General features: G+C 32.8%; 1 protein-coding gene across 3 annotated transcripts in view; it reads left to right on the forward strand.

Annotated features, from left to right (window-relative positions):
* Window positions 1-12,053, forward strand: part of GRB14 (growth factor receptor bound protein 14) — a 157,560-nt gene that overhangs the window by 100,922 nt on the left and 44,585 nt on the right. The gene's annotated exons all lie outside the window — the stretch shown is intronic.

The raw sequence follows: 12,053 nt of genomic DNA on the forward strand, positions 1-12,053 counted from the left end.
ATATAATTTCTCCTTGATCATTTATCTCACAAAACCCTTCCTTTTTAACATAGTAAAGATTATTCTTCAGGTAAACAGATTTGTGGAAGATATGGATTGAAATCTGGAAGAAATGGATTTTCATCTTACTTTTCCTAAAAGCATTAACAAAAAGTAGCATTAGTTTCAGTAGAGAATTAATATATTACAAATTCATTTACATCTTTTTCTTTTTTTAGATGAATTTTTAGCAACTTGAATTACTTCCTGAACCAAAAATAGATGTGTCCAGGGAAATTCTAGACTGATGGATGTTTGTTCCTAATATTAAAGTATCAGGGTAAAGAAATTTCACGTCTTGTTTGGTGGCTTAGTAAGAATGTGTAGGGATCTGAATGAGATTAGCCAGAATTTGGACATTTATTATGTTTGTCCTGATGGTACATATTGGGAAATCCTCCAATCTAGTTGAATGTATGAAATAGCTACCAAAGTCAAGATGGTATTTGAAGGCACTTAAAAAAAATGTCAAGAGGGACAACAAAGTTTCTTCATTTGCTACTTTAGTTTCCACTGTAAATAGCAAAACCATATATTTCCTTAACTTTTACATACAGAGAATGCAAATTAATCAACAAGCACTTATTATCACTTACTATGTTCCAGACATTGTATGAGTCAGTGGTGGTAGATGGAGGTGAAACTATTTACATTCTATTGAGGAAGATGTGAAAATATCAGAAGTATGTGTGTAGGTATGTGTGCATGCATGAGTACCATTGGCAAGTGAAATCAAGAAAGAACTAGTTTAGATAGTGGTACTTAAGCTGAGCTTCAGAGGAAACTAGGGAATTTGAAGATGTTAACTTGAGGAGAAAGTACATTCTAGGAATAGAGAGAACAGACTAAACAAAGTCATGGAGCAAGGAGGAGTGTCACATGTAAGGAATAGGACAGTTTTGTAGAATTTCTAATGTTGATTATGGGGGAATAATGTATACTAATATTAGAAAGTTAGGTTGAGGCCAGGCTATGAATTCTAAACATGGATTTAAGACTAGAGAATTAATTTTAAAAATTAATTAAAAAATCATTTTTAAAGTAGCTATTGTACTTTATTGAGTTGGGAATGACATGGTCAGATTATGCTTTAGTATTTTCACTTTGAAAGATATATAGAACATACATCAGGAGAAAGTTGAGGCAAGGAGACTAATTGGGAGGCTATTGTAGTCTAAGGAAGAAGGAAAGAGGGCCTGAACTAGGTTGGTGGCAGGGGAAAGGGAAGAGAAAATCTATTTATGTTAATGACTTATGTGTTAGGCATAGTGCTAAATAAGCACATTTTGTTTTACAAATAAAATATAAATTTTTAAAAATAATGTACCTTATGAGATAGGTGCTATTATTATCCCAATTTTACAGAAGAAAAAACTGAGAAAAATGGAGGTTGAATGTTTTGCACAGTGTCACACAGCTAGTAAATATCTGAGGCCAGATTTCAACTCATGTCTTTATGACTTCTGGTCCTGTACTCTATTCCTTTTGCTACCAGCTGCTTCTCTAGAAAAGAGGGGTCAAGGAATATTGTAAAACAATTGACAAAGTTTGGCAATAGATTGCTTATATGGGATGAGATAGAGTTAAAAAGTCAGGGATGACACCAAGGTTTCAGATCTGAGTGATTATAAAGATAATTATAAACTTATCTGTAATACAGATGTTCAGCAGAGGTATAGATTTTTAAAACAAAAAGTCATGTTTTAGATATATTGTGTTTGAGATGCCTCAAGAACACCTAATTTGAAATGGCCCACAAACAGGGCTCAGAAGGCAGGAGGGTAGGGCTGGATATATTAATCTTGGATTTTCTGCATAGAGATGAAAATTGAACTCATGGGAATTACCGAATTTAATAAGAGAGTATGAAGAGAAGAGATGGCCAAAGATAGGTCTTATGGTGTACTGATAGGCATGTTGATTATGGTCCAGCAAGATACTAAAAACAAGTGCTCAAATAGGTAGAAGAAGAACTGAGAGAAAATGGTGAAATGAAAATTTGATAGAGGAGAGAGAATCCATCAAGAGGAGGTTGTTAGTAGTTTCAAATGCTGCAGAGAAGTCAAGAAGACTGAAGACTGAGAAAAAAGCAATTTGGTAATATAGGGGTCATTGATAGCTTTGGAGAGGGCAGCTGCAGTTGAGTAATAGAAACTGGAAGCCAGATTTCAAGGGATTGAGTAGTGATTGAGAAGTTGAGGCAGTGAGTGTTGACAATTTTTTTTTTTTCCTAAGAGTTTGTGAAAGGGAGGAGAGGCATGTAGAATGATGTATGGGAATATAGAATGATAGTTTGGTAGGATGGTAGGGTCAAATGAGGGTTTTTAAGGAGGAAGGAGACCTGGATATATATTTAATTGGGGGGAATAAATCAGTGGATGGGGAAAGATTGATGATTGGAGAGAAAGAGAGGGGATGATTATGTAGTTAGTCTAATGGAAGAGATGAGATCTAGAGTACAGGTAGGAAGATTGTCCAGGGTGGGTGGGTGGATGAGGGAGACAATATTTATATCTATATCTATAGCATATACATACATTCACACATTCACTCACTCTCTGATGAGAAAACTCTCCTTACTAATACAGATCAAAACCTGCATACAATTTATAGTCTTACAGGGTTGTTTGGGCATTAAGAAATTAAGTGACTTCCCTAAGGTAACATAAGTAGTATGTGTCAGAGATAAGATTTAAACCCTCAGCCTTTTTGATTCAAAGATTGGCATTCTACCATTATTCTACATTGTTTTCTCTGTATATAATTTTTTTCGGTTCACTTTTCTCATGTGCTTTTGAAATTTTAGTATGAGGTAAAGTGGAAATTAAATTCTTCTTGTAGGTATCAAGTGGAAAGATAAATATATTTAAACATTTTTCCCCTGAAAACTGCTTAAAAAAGAATATGAACCAATAATCTTTTCTAAAATGTCACCTAATATCAGCCTTGAAACCATACTTAAATTATTTTAGTCAGTTAATCAGAAAACATTTATTAAGTACCTACTATGTGCCAGCTACTGTGCTAAGTGCTAGGGTCATAAACAAGTACACAAGACAGCCCCTGCTCTCAAATAGCTTATAATCTAATGGGGGAAACAATATGAAAACATACAAAGCAAGTAGAGACAGTATAAGTCAGAAACAAAGGGAAAAGGTTCTAAAGTTAAGGAAGGTTGAAAAAAGCTTTCTATAAAAGATGGGATTTTAGTTGGCATATAAGGGAAGCCAGGAAAGTCAGGAGGCACATTGGAAGAGAGAGTGTTCCAGGCTTGGGAGACAACTAGAGAAAATGCTTGGACTCAAGAGATGGAGGGACTTATTCCTAAAGTAGCTAGGATGATGGTGTTGTCATGTTCACTTTGCTTTTTGATTCATGTTAAAACTTTGGGGAATAAAATTGCACATCTTTTTAATTGTAATTAAATATAACTAATGATAAGGTAGACAATTTTTTTTTTTGGGGGGGGGAGGAAATGAGGTAGTCAGACTTGTCTAGGCTCACACAGCAAGTAAGTATCAAATGTCTGAGGCCAGATTTGAACTCATGTTTTCCTGACTCCATGGTTGATGCTCTGTCCACTACACTATCTGGCTGTCCAGTTTTTCTTTTAAGTAGCCTTTACTAACTAGGCACTTACCATATTGCAAAATGTCAAACTGATATTTATTAGTTTTGCAGATGTCTTCTAAGATGAATAGCAGGATAACAAGCAACATTGAATGGGATTTTTTTTTCTGTTACTTTTTTTAGTGAATGAAAATAAATTATACATATAGATAGATATAATTATATGTAAACAACCAACATTTCTTTGAATTACATAATGTGTTCTTGATATGTTCATTTGTAAATGAAATTTGTAATGCTAATAGCCTATCTAACTAAAGACTGATTTATCAGAACTCTGATTAAGTGTGATGTGTTTTGCAGAATTTTTGGCCAAACTTCTGTCAACAAAGTGGTATCCAAACACAAATTTCCAAGATTCAGGACCATTTCCCCTCAAATCTAGTCTACTCTATATCTACTAGACACCATTTTGCCTTGTAGGTGAAACATGTACAAAAACATGTATGAACTCAAAAATTAAAAGAGAGAGGACTTAAAATAGCAAGGTAATGGTACAAAAGGACAATTAGGGAATGCTTCATGGAGGAAATAGCTTTGAAATGAACATAGCCTTAGGTAGATAAAACATTTAAGCTCTTATTATGTTGCGGACAGAAACAAACAAGAAAGAAGGACATGCCTTGCCTCCTGGGAACTTATATATTCTAATGGGAGAAAATGATATATAAAGGGGAAATTAGAAAGGGATAATACTAGGTGTGTGCTGACTTGGTATGGAAATAGGCTAGAAGTATGGAAGACATGAAGATCTGGACAAGATAAGACCAAAGTTGGCTTGGCTGAACCCAGGATAGTTCCAGTGGCTAAGTCCAAGATTCCAGTGAGGAAGAGGTGGAGATGGCCCCAGTAGGTCATGGCATGTAAAGGCTCTGCAAGTACAGTGGAAACCTGATTATGAAAAGCAGAGATGAGGATGGGATTACATTCTGGGCATGTGGGATAGTTTGTTCAAATGAGAGGAAGCAGAAATTAGAGCCTCAAGTTTGAAGAATAGCTAGTATTCCAATTAGTCTGTAATATAGAGTTCAGAGTGGTATGGAATAAAGTTTAAAAAATGGTCAGGAATCAGATTATGGAGAACCTTACATGATAACCTGAGAAATTTGCATTTTATCCTATAGGAAACTGGAAATAATTGAAGTTGTTTCAGCAGTTAGATAGTAAAGTAGACAGAATTTTTACAAACCAATATTAAAAAATCCTGCTGTCTGGCATTGTTTCAAATTGCTTTCCAGAATGGCTGGACCAATTCCCAGCTTCACCAGCAGAGCATTAATATGCCTGTTTTTCCATAGTTCTTCCAATATTTTTCATTTTCTTTTTTTTTCCTTTTAACTTTACCAATCTGTTGGGGGTGATAATTTGCTTCTCTAATTATTAGTAATTTGGAACATCCTTTTTTCCATATGGCTATTGATCGATTGGATTTCTTTCCTTGAGCCCTGACTCATAATATTCTTTGAACATTTATCAGATTTGGAATTATAAAATTGAATCAATTATTTATATATCTTATAAATGAGACTCTTATTTGATCGGTATGATTCTCTTTTATGACAGGGCCTGAGGTGGACTTACCATGTATGTTTTCTTACTTGGTAGGATATACTTTTTATATTCATGGGGTATACTTAATATATTATCTTTTCTTACTTAATTGATAGATTCTCCAGTCTGATAGGTTCGAAATGAAGTTCTGATCTATATGGTACTTTAGATCATATACATGATATATACATACACATCCATATATACATTTTATTAGTTCAAATTGTTATTGTGTCTAACCCAACTCCTGCTCCAACAACCTATGTTTCAGACAGGTCTGTGTTACTTCATATCCACTGGATGTCACTATAGCTCCCTGGATGTACATTTATGCTCTCATTTAGTGGTACACAAGGAAGGAGAACTTCAATCTCAAAGAAGTCATCTGGAACTTAATGAGATCCATATTTGCCTCCCTTTAGTTTTGTTTCCTAATTGAAGCTATGGCATGAAACAGAGGCAATTAGCCTGAGTTATCAAGCACATATATTCAGACTGCTCAGGAGTCACTTCAGGAGGAATTCATTGTAACATAGGGACACTGTGAACTTCTTAGCTTAGTGATCTTAACAACCAAAATGAATTACTTGATGCTTTTCTTGTACTAGTTTTTGTTTGTGTAGTTGTCTGTGTACCACCTCTTTAAGAGAGAAGAAATTAAGAGGTGACAGATATTATGGTAAGTTCACACATGTATAAATACTATAGAATTTTATCTTGTGATTCCTGAAATGTTTTTGTAGCTTTTTATGCTACCTGTGTTTATGACTGCATAATTATTGGCAGCAGCAAAATATAATAATTAAAAACCTACTTATTCATGAAACTGTACTTATGTACAAAAATAAAGTTTTGTATACCTGGTTCCTCTCTTTTGCTTTTATCCATTTAAAATAATATTATAGATATATAATGGAACATTTCAGGCAAAAAATGAGAAAATATTAATCTAGTATTTAAATGGATAGCAAGATATTTATCCTGTCAAATATAAATAAATTTGTATTAAGTATTTAATTGAACGTGTCAGCGAAAGTCTGTCCAGTCTACAGCAGTCAACTATTAACAATCAAGAAAAAAAATGTTCAAGAAGGAGGTGGGATTTATATAGTATTCTCTGTTAAGGCTCTGGTGTTGTGAAACTGGTTACAATGCCTAAGTTGAGAGAATGTTGTAGACAATTTGCTGAAGAATAAACTATACTTTTTTATATATACATAACCATTCCCAGCATCAAGATTTCTTGACCGCAGCAGATATTCAGCTAAATTTGACAGTGGCAGTTTTCCTGGTGATATTTCCTCTGTTAGAAAGTACTGTTGGGTTAAGAATCTCTTCAGAAATCAAGCCCTCTTTTGTCCATGGCTTCTATCATTTTTGTTTGGTTTGGTTTGTGGCTGTTCATTTTTATCTGAAAATGAGACTGAAAAAAATATTTATGTAGTTTTCCCCTAACATATGGGAGTACAAGGACCATTTGTCTCCTGGAGTTTCCTATAACAAAGGTGTAAGAAGAATTGTTTTCTGGGGGAATTAGAGGTAAAAAGCCACTTTTGTTTCTTCTCTTATCAAGTGAGGAGAAGAGTGGGGACTCAGATTTCTATTTGAGCTTCATGCTGTACTTTCAGTACATTCAGTGAAGAAACCCAGGCAGAAGGTCACAGGTGAGCACTTTCTATTCCTGGAGGATTGAGATTTTAAAAAAGAGAGAGACTTTGAAGCTAAATCAACAGCTTCAGAAGGAACAGGTTTTTGTTTTTAAAGAAAAACTGTTCAGAAATTAAATAAAAAACAGAATTACATATAGTTACTTCCATTTGATAGTATTTCCTTCTGTTGCCACAAAACTACAGTAGATTGTGAAACATCAAAGTAAATTTGTTAGTGCTCTAGAAATAAAATAGAAACTTTTCAAATTTTTATATTATTGTTAAATTGGTTAGAGATGTCTATACATGACAAAGAAGACAGAGATATCCCTCTCCATATAAAACAAATATAGTTTTATTTTCAGTATATATTGAAAAAAAACATTTACAGGCATTTTATTTTTTTTTTGTAAATGCTTAGCATTTGTATCTATGAAATTATCAGAATACATCTGTATCAAATATTAAATTTCTATATTTTATTTAAACCTAAGATAAGAGAATTTTTAAAAAATAAGAAATTGCAAAATAATGTTGATATATGTAAATGGAATATTCCTGTGTTCACTTTTTCAGTGATTAATGAAGATATTTATTTTGAATTTTAATGATCTAAAACAATGTTTTATGGATTCTTTTTTATCTTTACATCATTTTCATCTTATATCATAGCTCTTTCTTAACTGAACCATATCTTGTGGCAAAAAAAAAATTAACAGAAAATATAACACTTTTCTGACTATGCTTACAAAATTGTTTTCTAATAATTTTCTACCTATGTACTATGAAGGAAGAGGTATGTTTCAATATCTCATATGAAGATCCTTCATTGTTTTCCAGTACTTGAAGTTCAACTCCTTTTTTGTGATCTTTTCACCAGTTATATTTTATTCAAACTTGTAACTTATTCTTTTGGTTCTACTTATTTATTTCTGCATCAATTTATATGAATTTTTCACATTTCTCTCACTTCCTCTTATTTATATTGTAATTATGGATTTTGCTATATTTTAGTATTGAAGTAAATAGATGCCCAATTGTGATATTTAATTAGTGATCATACATAGGAAACATTTTTCATGTTTGTTTTTTAGTTTGAAAATTTCTGTTTAACATTTACTTGAAGTTTCCATAGGAACTAAGAAGGAAAAAATGAAAGGAGGGAGAGGGATTCAGTGTCTTGATTACTTTCTTTTATTACCCTCAGGATTAGGTCTGGGTAAAATTGAGAAGCAGATAGATTTTGCTCAACTTTACATTTTTTTTGGGGGGAGGGGCTTTTACTTTCTCTGAGCCTCCCCCCCCCATCTTCATGTTCTATCTATTCCTCCCCTAGTGAGAACCAGCTTTTGATTTGTTGTCAGTTGTAAATAATAATAATGCTAGTAATAATTTAATTTATAATAAAGTATAAATGACTACAATTAATGTGTATACACATACACTCATACATATACATAAATGGTGAATGTAACTTGAAATACTTAATTAGCCTGTTAAATGTTCAATATAATCCATGGTTACTATTCCTCCTTATATCACTGGGAGCCAGTCTGCTCATTCCTGTACCATATATATTTCATGAACACAGATTCCCTTGAAATATAACAAAATTTACTGAAGGCAGGCTTGCTTGTTTTTAGACAAGCTGCCTGATCATCTATAGTATTAATACTGATTACCAAGAATGGCACATAATGGAAATTGATATAATATTTTTAGGCTTGTAGAGCATTTTACAAACATGATCTGATTTGAGCCTTACAACAATCTGGAGAGTTAGGGATCTTATGGTCTATTTTACAAATGAGGACACTGAGGCTTTGAGAGATTATGTGATTTGCCTAAGATCTAGTAAGTGATAGAATTTAAAGATGTGTCACAAGATTTCAAATAAGCTTAGACTAGTCATCTCATCTTTTTTTCACTTTCACCTTCAGCAGTACTTTATCTGGTATTATTGATAAGCTATTCTAGAAAGTGAAAATCTCTAGATAACTAATGCTTACTCCTGAGCCTCCAAACCATGTTTTACTGAAATGTTTTTAAGAGATATAATGTAACAGCCTGCTTTATTTTCAGTATGCGGGATGAAATTGAAATTTGCTTTGGTGAGTCAGGAATATATATATATATATATATATTCCCCACCCCACCCCCCAGGGAGAAGTTAATGGTCAGGGCTGTGATAGAATGATACCCTGGGAAGCTTTTGCTTCCAGATTAAATTGCCCAGTATGATAATTCATGTACATTGGCTCCTCCCTTTCAGCCACCTTTTTCAGTGTGGGAAGATGAAAAGTTAGAAGATCTGGTTGAAACACTAGCTTTATACTTTCTGTAAAGCTTCCATATAAAACTGCAGAAAAAGTAAATAGCCTTTTGAGTTTAAGTTTTTCCTCATCTGAAAAATGGCAAGATGAGAATTTATATTAGTTGTCTGTGACATAGGGCATTATGAAGAAAAATGTTCTGTAAAATTCAAAACACTTTGCAATTGTGAATAGTCATAATCCCCAGTGTGCTTTGTTTTAGGAGCCCCTCTGTGAGATCATAAGAGTTAGAGTTGGAAAAGGAAATTTTCAGATGAGGAAAACTAACGCTCTTGAAGTACCCTGTCTGAGGTCATGTACTTAGTAAGTAGTAGAATTAGGATCCACTTTAGAGCTTCTGACTCCAAATCTAGCACCAGTTTTTGTGGGTTCAAGTATATATTTCTTGAGATTTTTGTGTAGTAGCTTTTATTTTATCTATAAACTCCCCTTGGTTTTAATTTAGTACCTAAATATTAATTCTACTTGCTTAAAATGGAATTTGGGGCCTTTTGGAGTAATTATATATCATAGATTTAGAGCTGTAAGGGTCCTTGGTGGAGTCCAACATATTCATATTAAATATGAGGAAATAAAAGTGATTTTAAGTCAATTGCCCAAGGTCATGCAGCTAGAAAGTGTCCTAGACGGAATCTGATATTGTGATATTGACATCACTTGTGAAATATGAGCCTTAGTGTCTTGTTTGGATCCCAGGAACTGATAACTAGAATTATATCTTATTATGTCATATATATCATATATCATATTTTAATATTATAATAAGATATATCTTACTACACATTACATATTATAGGTGGCATGTAGCTTTCTTGTGCAAAGGTTTTTCTATCCACTGATTGCCAATCTGGAAATATGGATTCACTTTTTTTCTTTTTCTGGGTAATTTAAGTTCTCTGAGATAAATGTCTAAATTTTATTTATAAATTGTATAATTTGTTTGTATAAGATATATAAATATTAATAAGCATCTAATTTCTATAAAGGTTTTAGGGAATGAAAAATTGTTAGAACAAAATTCTAGACATTTGGGATACCTGATGAAAAGGGAAACCTTTCTGTATTTTCTCTTATAAATTATTACTTCTTTTATTTAAAGGTTCTTGTTTGGTTTTTCTATTCTTTCCATGATAATTCATGAATAACTTTGATAAATTTTCTCTGCCCACATATTGTATTTTCTTGAGCCTTTCAGGTTCAGAGGTAAATGTGAAGTGTGTCACCATGTCACAGTTTTAACTGAACAGACTACAAAACTCCATCTTCTTTCTCTATGGGTTTGTTATTTTCCTTGAGGTTCACACTACATTTGAACACTTAGTTTTGTAGCCTCCATATTTACTTTATGATTGAAATATATAGCTTTATTGTGGAACCATTCAGTTACTTAATACCTTCATTTTTTACTATATAAGTTGATTTGAATCATGAAAGCTGCTTAACATTTTGCTGAGATTGTCAGAAAAACTTCACAACAGTCAGATTTTTATTATTATTATCATTATTGCTGAGGCAATTGGGGTTAAGTGACTTGCCCAGGGTCACACAGCTAGAAAGTGTTAAGTGTCTGAGATCAGATTTGAACTGGCTCCTCCTGACTTCAGGGCTGGTGCTCTATCCACTGCACCACCTATCTGCCCCTATTATTATTATTATTATTATTATTTTTTAACAAACTTTTAAAAAAATGTGATAAATTCTCGTTTTAAAATTAACTTGAATATAGCATATGAATTACAACTATAAAATAATGAGTGATTTTATAACACATTAAAGTCAGTCATTCTTTGTGAACAGCTAAATAGTTGTTTCTCCATAGCATTGATGAGTATAATCTTTCATGCTTATAAAACTGTAAAAATAAGTTTATTTGTCTTCTTTCAGATCCAAAATGATCCTTATAAATTTACACCTACCTTTACCACACCTGGCAAGAAAGAGATTAATTCTGACCTTCCATAAAAATCCATGTAAAGCTTCCTTTTGTATGATTGTGAACTCTGAAGGGTTCATGAATTAGGCTGGATAAATTTCAAATCATTGCCATTTGACCTGAGTTCCTTTTTTATTTACGATTGCCATATACTTTACTAATTCTCTTGATAGAACCTAAAATCTAGTTATATAACTTTCATCTCTGATACAATAAAGTGTTAGATGTCTACTAATCTGTCAGTCTTTGTTGCATTTTCCTTTCTTACTTTCACATATCACTTTCTGGTTCATAATAGACTGCTTGCTAGTAATTTTTTACTTTAGAATTACCGAAAATTGTTCATATTATCAATAATATTACTTGAACATTTCAGGCAATAATCACTTTGAAACCTACAATATCTCCTCTTCTTCCCCTACTGATTTCTGCTTTCTGGACCATTACACATACCTTTTTTTATGTACACAATAACCAATATTCATTAATGTAAGTTTCTCTGGTGTTCCCTTAAGGTTTCTGCACACTGTAATTCTCCTTTTGAAATACATTGTGACACCTACTAAATGTAGCTCATTACCCCCCCCCCCCCACTTGTTTTTCTTCTTTGGTTGAATTTGAAATACAATGAATTAAGTAAAATTTACATAAGGTTATAGTTTACATAATTTGGCATCTTGCCTAGTTGCAGTTGGAATCCAAATTTCTTCCTTTTTCTGTTTCTATATTCTCACATCCTTGCCAGTTTTCCTGCTAATAGTTTGTAGAGTTTTTCCTTTTTGAGTCAATAAATCTGTGAACATGTTTTAAACAATCAGGTTTTATGTTAGTATGAAATTGGCTTTGTTTTCAAGGAGTTTAAAGCCTACTTGGGCTTTGAGACATTCAAGTGTAATCATTGTAATGAGCTTTATAAAG

Source organism: Sarcophilus harrisii, chromosome 3 (assembly GCF_902635505.1).
Source record: "Sarcophilus harrisii chromosome 3, mSarHar1.11, whole genome shotgun sequence".
Lineage (NCBI taxonomy): Eukaryota > Metazoa > Chordata > Mammalia > Dasyuromorphia > Dasyuridae > Sarcophilus > Sarcophilus harrisii.